The 11,424-nt window shown below is 47.7% G+C and overlaps 1 protein-coding gene across 2 annotated transcripts in view; it reads left to right on the top strand.

Annotated features, from left to right (window-relative positions):
• The first annotated feature begins 9,991 nt into the window (after positions 1-9,991).
• LOC137570308 (zinc finger CCHC domain-containing protein 3-like) overlaps positions 9,992-11,424 on the top strand; it is a 30,267-nt gene continuing 28,834 nt past the window's right edge. Inside the window, exons 1-2 of one of the 2 annotated variants that reach the window (XM_068278947.1) lie at positions 9,992-10,137; positions 10,452-10,532. The gene's annotated coding sequence lies outside the window, so the exon portion shown is untranslated. The remainder of the gene's footprint in view (positions 10,138-10,451; positions 10,533-11,424) is intronic. The other variant, XM_068278949.1, reaches the window with a different exon arrangement.

Raw genomic sequence — 11,424 nt, 5'->3', positions numbered from 1 at the left:
GCAGCTAAGCAAAAAAAAAATCCTGAATTTCCTGTTTGCATAATTAGTATTAGCAGATTTGCATAGGATTTGCATCTGAATTGAATGCAAAGTGTGCAGAAAATCTATTTAGGTGCTGCACACTGAGCTGGTGGTCATTTCGGATGCAGCCTTAGTGGTATGCGCTGGCGTTCTCCTCGCTACTCATCAGGCAATGTCTATGGGCAACTGACTGCACTCAGACCAAAGGGGGCTGAATAATTACGCACACCCCACTTTGCAGTTATTTATTTTGTGTTGGTCTTTCACGTGGAATTCCAATCAAATTGATTCATGTTTGTAGCAGTAATATGACAAAATGTGGAAAACTTCAAGGGGGCCGAATACTTTTGCAAACCACTGTATATACGGGAGGATCGCAAACACAGGGCATATGTACTTTATATTGTAAATGAGGAATTTTGTATAAAATTTATATAATAGCACAATTGATAGGCAGGTAATTTTTTAATTTCCGTTGGATGTATATTATATGTATTGGAAGGGGGGAGGGTTACGCATAAATTTATGTATGTACGCATTAGATACGTGTATTGCAGGACCGGCGCGGGGATCCGGTTGCCTGCTATACTTATACTTGTGCTCTGGGGAATGAATATGTATGAGGTGGGGTGGTCACTATAACAGGTGACGTCACGGGGGAGACCAGGAGGGTATGTAAAGCGTCTCAGGCAACCTAACTCCAGCCCCTGATGAGTCATTGGATGAAATGCGTAGGGCGGAGCTTGGAGTTACGTGAGACGCATCCAGGAAGTTGGTAAAGCGGGGACTGAGGCGTGCAGCGGGATCCGACCGCGGCGGAAGCTGTTATACTCAGATAAGTGCTTGATCTTTTTTTAGCTGGTACGAAGTGTATATTTGCAATCTGTGGCAATAAATGTGTAAAGGTTTTATGCTATGCGAGGCCTGCTTTCTGTGTTTAAGGACATTTTGGTTTTAAGGAGTCCTATGCCCAGGTGTTATTGGAGGGCTGATAGGTAATATAACAAGGAGCACGGTGAGTGTACTCACTACGGGGGCGTATTTCCCCCTAAAGTGTTCCGTGTTTCTGGTGGAGGCCCTACACATTATTCCTGGAGTGATCACTGGGTGTTTTTAATTATGCAGTATTGCGCTATGTAAAAGGCAAAGACAAACACTTATATATCGCTTTTCTCCTGGTGGACTCAAAGCGCCAGAGCTGCAGCCACTAGGACACGCTCTATAGGCAGTAGCAGTGTTAGGGAGACTTGCCTAAGGTCTCCTGCTGAATAGGTGCTGGGTTACTGATCAGGCAGAGCTGAGATTCGAACCCTGGTCTCCTGTGTCAGAGGCAGAGCCCTTAACCATTACACTATCCAGCCACCGCCTTACACTATCCAGCCACTAAACGTAGAGTCTCTTTTACATCATATACCTCCTATCTGTGGATTGTGATTGCGGCTTTTATGTGGATTGGGATACAAAAACATGGCCTGACATATCATTGCTATGCTGATGACACACAGCTATATTTGTCATTCAAACCTGACGTCACAGACCCTACTCCACAAATAAACACATGCTTAGCTGAGCTTCAGGAGTGGATGAATAATAATTGGCTAAAACTTAAAGAGAATCTGCATTGTGAAAATCGCACAAAAGTAAACATACCAGTGTGTTAGGGGACATCTCCTATTACCCTCTGTCACAATTTCGCCGCTCCTCGCCGCATTAAAAGTGGTTAAAAACAGTTTTAAAAAGTTTGTTTATAAACAAACAAAATGACCACCAAAACAGGAAGTAGGTTGATGTACAATATGTCCACACATAGAAAATACATCCATACACAAGCAGGCTGTATACACCCTTCCTTTTGAATCTCAAGAGATCATTTGTGTGTTTCTTTCCCCCTGCAGCTATCTTCCACTGAAGTGTCAGGCTGTTTCTTCCTGCAGAGTGCAGACAGCTCTGCCTGTATGTAATTCCTCAGTATGTGAAAGCCCAGCCAGCTCAGAGGAGGATTTATTCAGCTTGTAAAAGATAATAGAGCAGAGAGAACCTGCCATAATCTAAATAACACACAGGCAGTGTGCAGAGAGGGGCCTGGATGGGGGAGATGCATCACAGAACCACAACACTGAAGAACTTGGCAGCCTTCCAGACACAGGCTGACAAGTCTGACAAGAGAGAGATAAGTTGATTTATTACAGAGATGGTGATAGTAGAACGTGCTGCAGTAAGCCAGAGCACATTAGAATAGATTTTGGAACTTGCAGGATGGAAGAAAACCGGATGAAATTTTTGTTACGGAGTCTCTTTAAAGAGGAACTGTAACATGAAAACGTCCCCTGGGGGGTACTCACCTCGGGTGGGGGAAGCCTCAGGATCCTAATGAGGCTTCCCACGCCGTCTGCCGTCCCTCGGGGGTCTCGCTGTAGCCCTCCGTACAGCGGTGACGTAATATTTACCTTCCTGGCTCCTGCGCAGGCGCTCTGATGGCTGTCGGCTCCGAAGTAGGCGGAAATACCCGATCGCCGTCGGGTCCGCTCTACTGCGCAGGCGCAAGTCTCCGGCGCCTACGCAGCAGAGCGGACCCTACTGAGATCGGGTATTTCCGTCTACTTCGGAGCCGACAGCAGCCACAGCGCCCCCGCTGGAGCCAGCAAAGGTAAATATTGAAGTCACAGTCGGGTCTGTCGCCGGCTGTACGGAGGGCTGCAGCGAGACCCCCGTGGGACAGAGGACGGCGTGGGAAGCCTCATTAGGATCCCGAGGCTTCCCCCACCCGAGGTGAGTACCCCCCAGGGGCGTTTTTTAATGTTACAGAGTCTCTTTAATGCTGACAAAACTGAGGTTCTTGTCATCGAGGGCCAGGGCTCAACAGCAAAGCAGCTCCAGTCTCAACCAACACCGCTAAGGATAGGGAGCTCAGACCTGAACAACTCAGTTGTGTGCGCAGCCTGGGAGTACTGATTGATGGGAAATTAAGCTTCAGGAATCAAATCTCAGCTGTCGTGAAACATTCCTTCTTTCATCTAAGGAATATTGCAAAGATTAAACACCTAATTCCTTCAGAGGATCTTCCAACCCTAGTCCATGCCTTCGTCACATCAAGGTTAGACTACTGCAACGTCCTCTATACAGGCCTGCATAAGAAAGACTTACGCCGCCTGCAATTAGTACAGAATGCCGCCGCAAGGCTGTTAACGAGCCAACCCCGCCATTGCCACATAACACCAACCCTGTGCTCACTCCACTGGCTACCGATAAAACGGAGAATCCTGTTTAAGATTGGCTTACTGACATTCAAATCCTTGCACAATCTCGGCCCTGGATACCTGAAGGACTTGTTGCAACTGCATCACACAATCTTAGATCAAAAGGACGTAACATCTTGGTCATCCCCAGAGTCCACCTCAAAACCTTTGGAGACAGAGCCTTTTGTCATGCTGCCCCTACACTTTGGAACTCCCTGCCACACCCAATCAGGACAGCTCCATCCCTGGAAGCATTTAAGTCTAAACTGAAAACCCGCCTCTTCAATCTGGCATTCATGAACATCTGACTATCTCCTCCGTAACACAACCCAGCCTGCAACCCTGTATTAATCTGAGACACAACTATGCGCTTTGAGTCCTATGGGAGAAAAGCACTTTACAAATGTTATTGTATTGTATTGTATTACAAATGTGCACCTGTCACACACACACACACACACACACATGTACTGTGAACAGGTGCAATGACTGGTGGTATTAACAATGCATGCACTCACGTAGGTAGGTAGGTGCACTGAACAGTGAACATGTGCAGTGATTGGGATGGGATTACAAAAGTGCAGCTGCCTGTCACACACACAGGTAGTCACTCACTGAATGTGCTGGGCCTGGCAGTGGCACAGTAGGAATTACCACCAAGGGGCCAAAGGCCAGCTGCGACTGACTGACAGGGCTGTATATAATGCACGTGGGCAACACAAAAAAAATAGATCACAAGAACAAGATTAGCTCTCAAAAGAGCTGTTTTGGGGTGCTTTTTTAGCAATAAGAATCAGCCAGGAGAAAGCTAACAAGCCTACAAGAGCCTAATTAAGCTTTCCCTATGGCCTAGTGCACACCAGAGCGGTTCGGTTGCGTTTTTAGGATCGCTTGCGGCTGAGGAAACGCTTGGGTAATGTATTTCTATGGGCTGGTGCACACCAGAGCGGGTCGGTTTTAGCTGAAACGCAAACTCCCGGGCTGCTGCATTTTATGGATGTCGGAGGCGTTTCTGCCTCCAATGTTAAGTATAGGAAAACCGCAAAACACTTTATAAAACACCAGATCAGAGCGGTTTTCCAGGCGTTTTTGATACAGAAGCTGTTTAGTAACAGCTTTACTGTAACCATATCTGTAATCTGCTACACAAAAACGCTACCAAAAACGCTTCACTTTAAGTAAAAACCGCTACACAAAACCGCAAAAGACTAGCAATTCGCTTCATAATAATAAGAAAAAACGCTTCAAAAACCGCTAGCGTTTTGCGGATCTGCTAGCGGTTTTTGGTGTGCACTAGGCCTATGAGAGTCTGACTGCAGCAGCAGCAGCACCTGTCCCTTCTCTAATTACTGCGGGCACAAGAGTGAGTGAAAAGCCTGACCCTGTCTGCCTTTTATAAGGGGGGAGTGGCTCCAGGAGGAAGTGTAGCCTGATTGGCTACAATGTGCCTGCTGACTCTGATGTAGAGGGTCAAAGTTGACCCTAATGATGCACTATGGGGACGAATCGAACTTCCGGAAAAGTTTGCGGTTCGGGAACTGTGCGCTGGTGAACCGTTAGGGACATCTCTACTTAGGAGCACTGGCCCTTTAATTGCCATTGCCAAACAGTTGCATGCTGGGGGTTATTTTTATCAATAATATATTCCACCTCTTCCCTTTAGTTCCCCCTCCTTCTAATGACATAAGGCTGTGCACTTCCTAGTATAGACCTCAGTGGGAGTGTCTGCAGACTCTGGGCGGAGGGTGGGTAACGAATACACAATTAGCAAGAGGAGAAAAAAGAGTGAGGGAGGAAATTATGTCAGGATTAGCTTCATTTAAGATGGAAACTGTCTAGAATAGGATTCTCTACTTTTCCTTTATAAAATTCACAGGTATCATAATGTGGACAGTGCAATACATCTGTTATGTAAGTAGATCTAGTATTCATTTACTTATATATGTGTTTTTTAGTGCTGCTGGAATACCACTTTTCACTATCTGGATCTAATTCGGATCCGGATACCCAGATATCCAATCCGATTCGAATAGCCGAGTTTAACATTTTCCAATCCGGATCCGAATCGGATATCCGACCTTAGTATCCGGCCGGATTCAGATATCCAGATAGAAAACCGTAAGTGACCTAAAAATGGCTTAAAATGCTTCCAAAAGTCTTTTCGAATGGCCAAAATCCCTTCCCTCTCTCCCCTCTCGGATTTTTGCCTTTGAAGGTGATTTTGGCTTCTGCTCGGATATCTGAACTAACTATCCACCCGGATTTCAGATGGGAAATCCGAGTTTGCTCGGATAGTGCTATTCAGATTTTAAAAAATATCCGAATTGCTATTCACAGTTCAGATAGTGGAAAAAGTTCAGTTTATCTGGGTAGTTCGGATATCTGAAATCTTGCTGAGCACCACTGGTGTTTTTTATTTCAGGTCCGTGTTACTGCGCAAGCACATGTTCACATGGGATTGTCGGCGGTCTGTGGGGTGGTGCAGCGCTGGAATGGCTCAATGGAGGAGGAGGGGCTCAGGATTGTCCAGATTTTTCCCTCTATTGAGGTGAACTTTTTGGAGCACTTTTTCCCCTACAGTTACACTTTAATAACGAAATTCTTCCTATATGTATATATTGGTGTGTATTGCTATGTAGCCCCACTCCTCCCAATGATGTTTAGCCTAGGCTACTTAGTTATGCACCAGGTGTTGTTTCTAGTCGTCACCTTGGAATGCACAATAAACAGATATTCCGCAGTGATGCCCCTGCCAGCAATATAGATACCATGTGGTAAATGTCAGAATGTAAATCAGGGAGAGGAAATATTTTACAATGGGCACACTGACTAAATAATTTATAAATTAATATTGTATGAAAAACATACACAGTTTTATTTATTCATTTATATTCAGTAGAGTTTCTCTTTAATTTTTGTTATTGAACAATGTATGGTGATGATATTTGATGGTGAAATAGAGGTATATTTTTTTCTGCATTATGTTACTTTTTTTGCACATAGGAGGTGACAAATGAGTATTTTATATACTCTGTGCAGGCTGCAGAAGATGTCAGTGCTACAGGTAAACATTCAGCGCTGACCACACCAGCCAGGACATTACACTTGAGGGCCCGGCTTTTACACCGAGGCAGTGAGGCGGTGCGCACCCCACCGCCATGCAATGAAGGTCTACGGAGACTTTCATACTCCGATGTGGCGACGCGGCGGAAGTGATGTTTTCGCCACATTCCTGACGCAGGTCAAGAACTATGTTACCGCGTGGCTTCTGCGTCGAGTTGCGGCTATCTGCGTCAGCCCGGGAACTCATGTTAGTCTATGACGACGCATGGATTTAAAAAAAATTACCAACGCGACGTTGCGGCGCGGATGCACAGAAGTGTATTTAAAGAATACACTCCCGCACACCCGAAGCAGGAAGTGACGGTAAGGACGCGTCACGCTCGTGTCACTTCCTGCTTGGCTGGTGGTCAGACAGGGAACATCGCGCAATAGCCCCCTCCCCCCCCACGGGTCCAACTTCAACACCACCACGCATTGTGTTAGGGGCATGTTATGCGACCTTAACGTCCCCTAAAACGCAACGTCTTGTTGTGAAAGTAGCCTTAGGCCAAGGCCACCTAGGCCATGGCCTAGGGCATCACAGGAGAAAAAGCACCAAAGCAGCAGGCTAAACTGGTGCAGCATTTGCAAGCTCGCCATGCATTTACATTAAAATCCACTGTTTTTGCATTTTGTGTTGAGCACAGAGAGGCGCACATGCAAGGTGTTGCTATGGACTGCTAGCAGCTCTACAGTTTTGTACAAAAAATACAAACGCAAACCAAGTGAAGTGCAATTTTGGCAAAACTTTAGCATTTTTTGACAGTTTAACCTCCTTAGCGGTAGCCTCCCAGCACATCTCCGGTCCTCTCTATGGGGAGGATCGCACATGATGTCATGTGCAGACCCGATCCTCCCCATAAAGAGACCAGAGCTGTCCGGGGAGGCTGCTCCGATCGCTGGATCCAGGCTGGGTAATGTACTTAGCGGGCAATTGGGGGGATCAGCAGTATTTAGGGGGATGCCGGCCACCACTGCTAGCTAGTCTAGTGATAGCTGAAGCTATTACAGCCATGGAAAGAGTTAAAATTATACTGGGGGACTCTCGGCTGCAAAACCTCCTGAACGGCGTAACGCTCAGGAGGTTAAGGATCCCTGCACACTGCAAATCAGTTTTGCGATTCCGATTCCAATTTGCAATTCCGATTTTCCCTGAATACAATCAACAGAAAATGGAGGAAAAAACGCAGCAAGCAGTAACGATTAAAAATCGGAATCAGATGTAAAAAACGATTAAAATCGGAATCGCATGCAGCGTGCAGGAAGCCTTAGTCTGCACCCTGCCTAAGGGCCCATTCACACTAGGCTTTGTGCTATTATACTCTCTGGCAGTGTTCTCAATGCCACGATTGGCTCCGGTCGCGGGCGTTTTGCGATTAGCACCAATCACAAATGCGTTACCTGCAGCATTTTTGATCGCGGTACAGTGCTTATAAAGCGCTGACAGCGATTGCTCTGAAATCGCGGAAGTGCCCAGTGTTTTTTACCGCGCTAATCGCAGTAAAATCAACAGAACACAGCGCTAGAGCTAAGTGCTAGTGTTTTGCGCTTTTAGATGTGAACGGGGCCTTAAAGCCAATCTTGCCATTTCCATGTAGTATGAGGTTTACTTACACAATCTGCTCATTTTATTCAAAACCTGTTATCTCTACTACTACATGGAGGTGGCAAAATTGATCAGTGATTGGCCAATCATAGTTCAAAGTGTGTGCCAGGCTTAAAGGATAACTGTAGTGAAAGGTAATGAAAGGTAAATGGAGGCTGCTATATTTATTTCCTTTATTTTTAAGCAATACCAGTTACCATACACCCTGAACTAGCATGCAGCATATCAGGTGTTTCTGACATTATTCTAAGATCTGAGAAGATTAGCTGCATCCTTGATTTTGGTGTTATTCAGACACTTCTGCAGCCAAATAGATCACCAGGGCTGCTAGACAACTGGTATTGCTTAAAAAGAAATAAATATGGCAGCTTCCATATCCCTCTCACTTCAGTTGTCCTTATGCATAGATCCTAACTGTCCCTCTTTAGGAGGGACAGTCCCTCTTTCCTCCTCATTTGTCCCTCTTTCTAAGTAAATATATGTATTTCTCTACTGAAACTTGTGTTTGACTTTAAACTTTATTCCCATGCTTTTAAATTGATAGATTTCTTCTTTTCAAATGTTACTATGAAGGAAAATGAACCAGGATAGAGAGGATCAGTGTGGTTTGAATAATAAATCAACATATTTTCCTATAAAATTTTTATGGAATGCGCGACTAGGGGTGTGACAGAAGCGTGGCCAGGGGTGTGGCAGGGGCATGGCTGAAAGGAGTTGTCAGGCAACGTTTAGGCTGCTTTCACAGTGGGACGTTGCAGGCGCACGTTAGAGCAGCCTGTAACGCAGCCCACTGCACAGTAATGAAAAATCAATGGGGCTGTTCACAGTGCGGACATTGCGTTACATTGTAACGCTGCGTCACAAGGCAACGTACTGCATGCAGTACTTTAGACGCGGCTGAGCCGCGTTAGACTGTTTGCACATGCTCAGTAATGTTGTGGAGGAGCGGAGAGCGGCCAGGCACATGGCTAATTAATATGCACTGCACGTTATGACGTGCAGTGTTTACTTCCTGGAGCGGCCGCTCTGTGCGGCGATTGGCCGGCGGGACCACGTGATGCCGCATGCACACAAGAGTGCGCATCACGGCATCAATGACGCCAGAGTGAGCTGCACAACGCGGCTCACTCTGACGTCCAGATCCAGCACCACCAGGCGTTCCGTTAGGGGGACGTTATGCGACCTTAACGCCCCCTCTAACGCAACGTCCTGGTGTGAAATTAGCCTTAAGAAAATAAGCGCTACTTACCGGGGGCTTCCTCCAGCCCCAAGCTCCCAGCACGTACCTCGCCGCAGCTCTCCCTGCAGCCATTCGCCGGAGCTCCGACCCGGTCCCCGGCGATGACGTCACTCTGTACTGCGCCTGCGCGATCGGCACTGTCAATTACCACCACATGGGCCGGAGGGAACTGCGCAGGCACAGAACTACTGCGCCTGCTCTGACGTCTTCGCCAGGGACCGGGTCGGAGCTCCGGCGAATGGCTGCAGGGAGAGCTGCGGCGAGGTACGTGCTGGGAGCTTGGGGCTGGAGGAAGCCCCCGGTAAGTAGTGCTTATTTTCATAAATGTTGCCTGACAACTCCTTTAAGTGTCCCTCTTTCTCATCTCAAAAAGTTGGGAGGTATGCTTATGGCCTCTTTTCCACGGGCAGTTGATAGGTAGAAATGGCCCGAACCGTTTGCCAGGCGAATCTCTCTAGGCCCTGTACTACTTCCGGGTCCCTATGACCCGGAGTAGTACGCCTGCGCTGGCCCGGCGGTGCGCGTCCTAGATCGCGCTCCTGTTGCCGGGCACTCTCTGCGCATGTGCGTGACGTCACTCATGTGCAGAAAGTGCCCGGCAACAGGAGCGCGATCTAGGACGCGCACTGCCGGGCCAGCGCAGGCATACTACTCCGGGTCATAGCGACCCAGAAGCAGTACAAGGCCCAGAGATTCTGAGATGTTCGCCGCTATTGATAGGCAGTGAAATGCTTCTCAAACTCTCACAACTGCTCACTGCTGCCTGGTAACTGCTTTTCCACCATGATAACAGTTTGTTGCTGCCTGGAAACTGCTTGCTTAGCTCACAGCTCAACAGTTCGTGGAAAAGAGGCCTAAATCCTGCTTCAACTTAAAATTATTTGCATGTCACTGACCGTCCCTTTTCCTGAGGACTCTGCCTGGGGTACCTGGTAAGTGCACGTGGGATTATAGCGTGGGACATGACGTGGGATTATAGCGTGGGACATGACGTGGGATTATAGCGTGGGACATGACGTGGGATTATAGCGTGGGACATGACGTGGGATTATAGCGTGGGACATGACGTGGGATTATAGCGTGGGACATGACGTGGGATTTGCAGAAGTTCTTCATGCAATGAGCATCTCTCCAGGCTGGGTGGAATCTTTGCTTCGGGCTAATCAGTTCCTGCAGGCCAGTGGTTGCTAATTGTCATCTTGATTGGTAAGTCATCTGTTGGATAATTAATTCCTGATTATTCCAGTGCAGGGTTCCTGTGGTGCCGGCAGGGAGGCCTGCGTGTGGCCCTGGCCTGGTGGACGAGCCTCGGAGATTGTAGAGGAAGGTGAGGGCAGATTGAGGTGCTCAGAGGAGTGGGCTGGAGACTGGGCACCCCAAGCTTTCCAGAGGGGTCTCGCACTATCTGACTGTAGCTCTGGCCAGGTCACCCAGGTGGATGAGGAGGAGGCTTGGAGGTTGTAGAGGAAGGTGATGGCAGATTGAGGTGCTCAGAGAGGAGTGGGCTGGAGACTGGGTATACCCTGGCTGGTCTAAAGACTCCACCCTTCTGTGCCAACCGCTGCATGTACACAGTGGAAGGGGCTGAGGTGTGCTATCTGCTTCCATAGGGGAGTAATGTAATATTACTGGATTGATAAGGCTCGCCTTAACTGAGAGTGATATGGAGGCTGACGTTTATTTCCTGTTAAACAATACTGGTTGCCTGGCAGCCTTTCTGCTCTTTCTGGCATCAGTAGTGTATGAATTGCACATGAAACAAACATGCAGGTAATTCAGTCAGGGCCCGTTTCCACTAGTGCTGCGTGCAGCTGGTAGACGCATGGCGGCACTTCCTCCTCTGCAGGAACGCTGACGAATCCCATAAGGCATGCACGGCTATGGGATTCGCAGCCTCCCGCACGGAAACTGACGGCAAGGTCGGCCGAATCACTAAGGTAAGCGATTGGCCGGCGGCACCATCGTGTCCTATGGCAGTTTCCCTGCGTGATTTACCTGCGGGTAACTTCTGTGGATTTGGCCTGGTTTCTGCACAAGTGGAAAAAGGCCCTCACACTTCACAAAGTAACATCTGATGTGCTGCATGCTTGTTCAGGGGTTTTGGCTGAATGTAAGAGGCTGCATTCACGCTTGTCTATCGGTTTTCTGTCAGTGCTGCATTGCTGTCAGTGTTTTTCTGCATTTGAAACCTGTTCAAGTGTGAACCAGTCCACTGATTA

The sequence above is a fragment of the Hyperolius riggenbachi genome, chromosome 4 (genome assembly GCF_040937935.1).
Source record: "Hyperolius riggenbachi isolate aHypRig1 chromosome 4, aHypRig1.pri, whole genome shotgun sequence".
Lineage (NCBI taxonomy): Eukaryota > Metazoa > Chordata > Amphibia > Anura > Hyperoliidae > Hyperolius > Hyperolius riggenbachi.
This window is presented reverse-complemented; position numbering and strand designations above follow the sequence as displayed.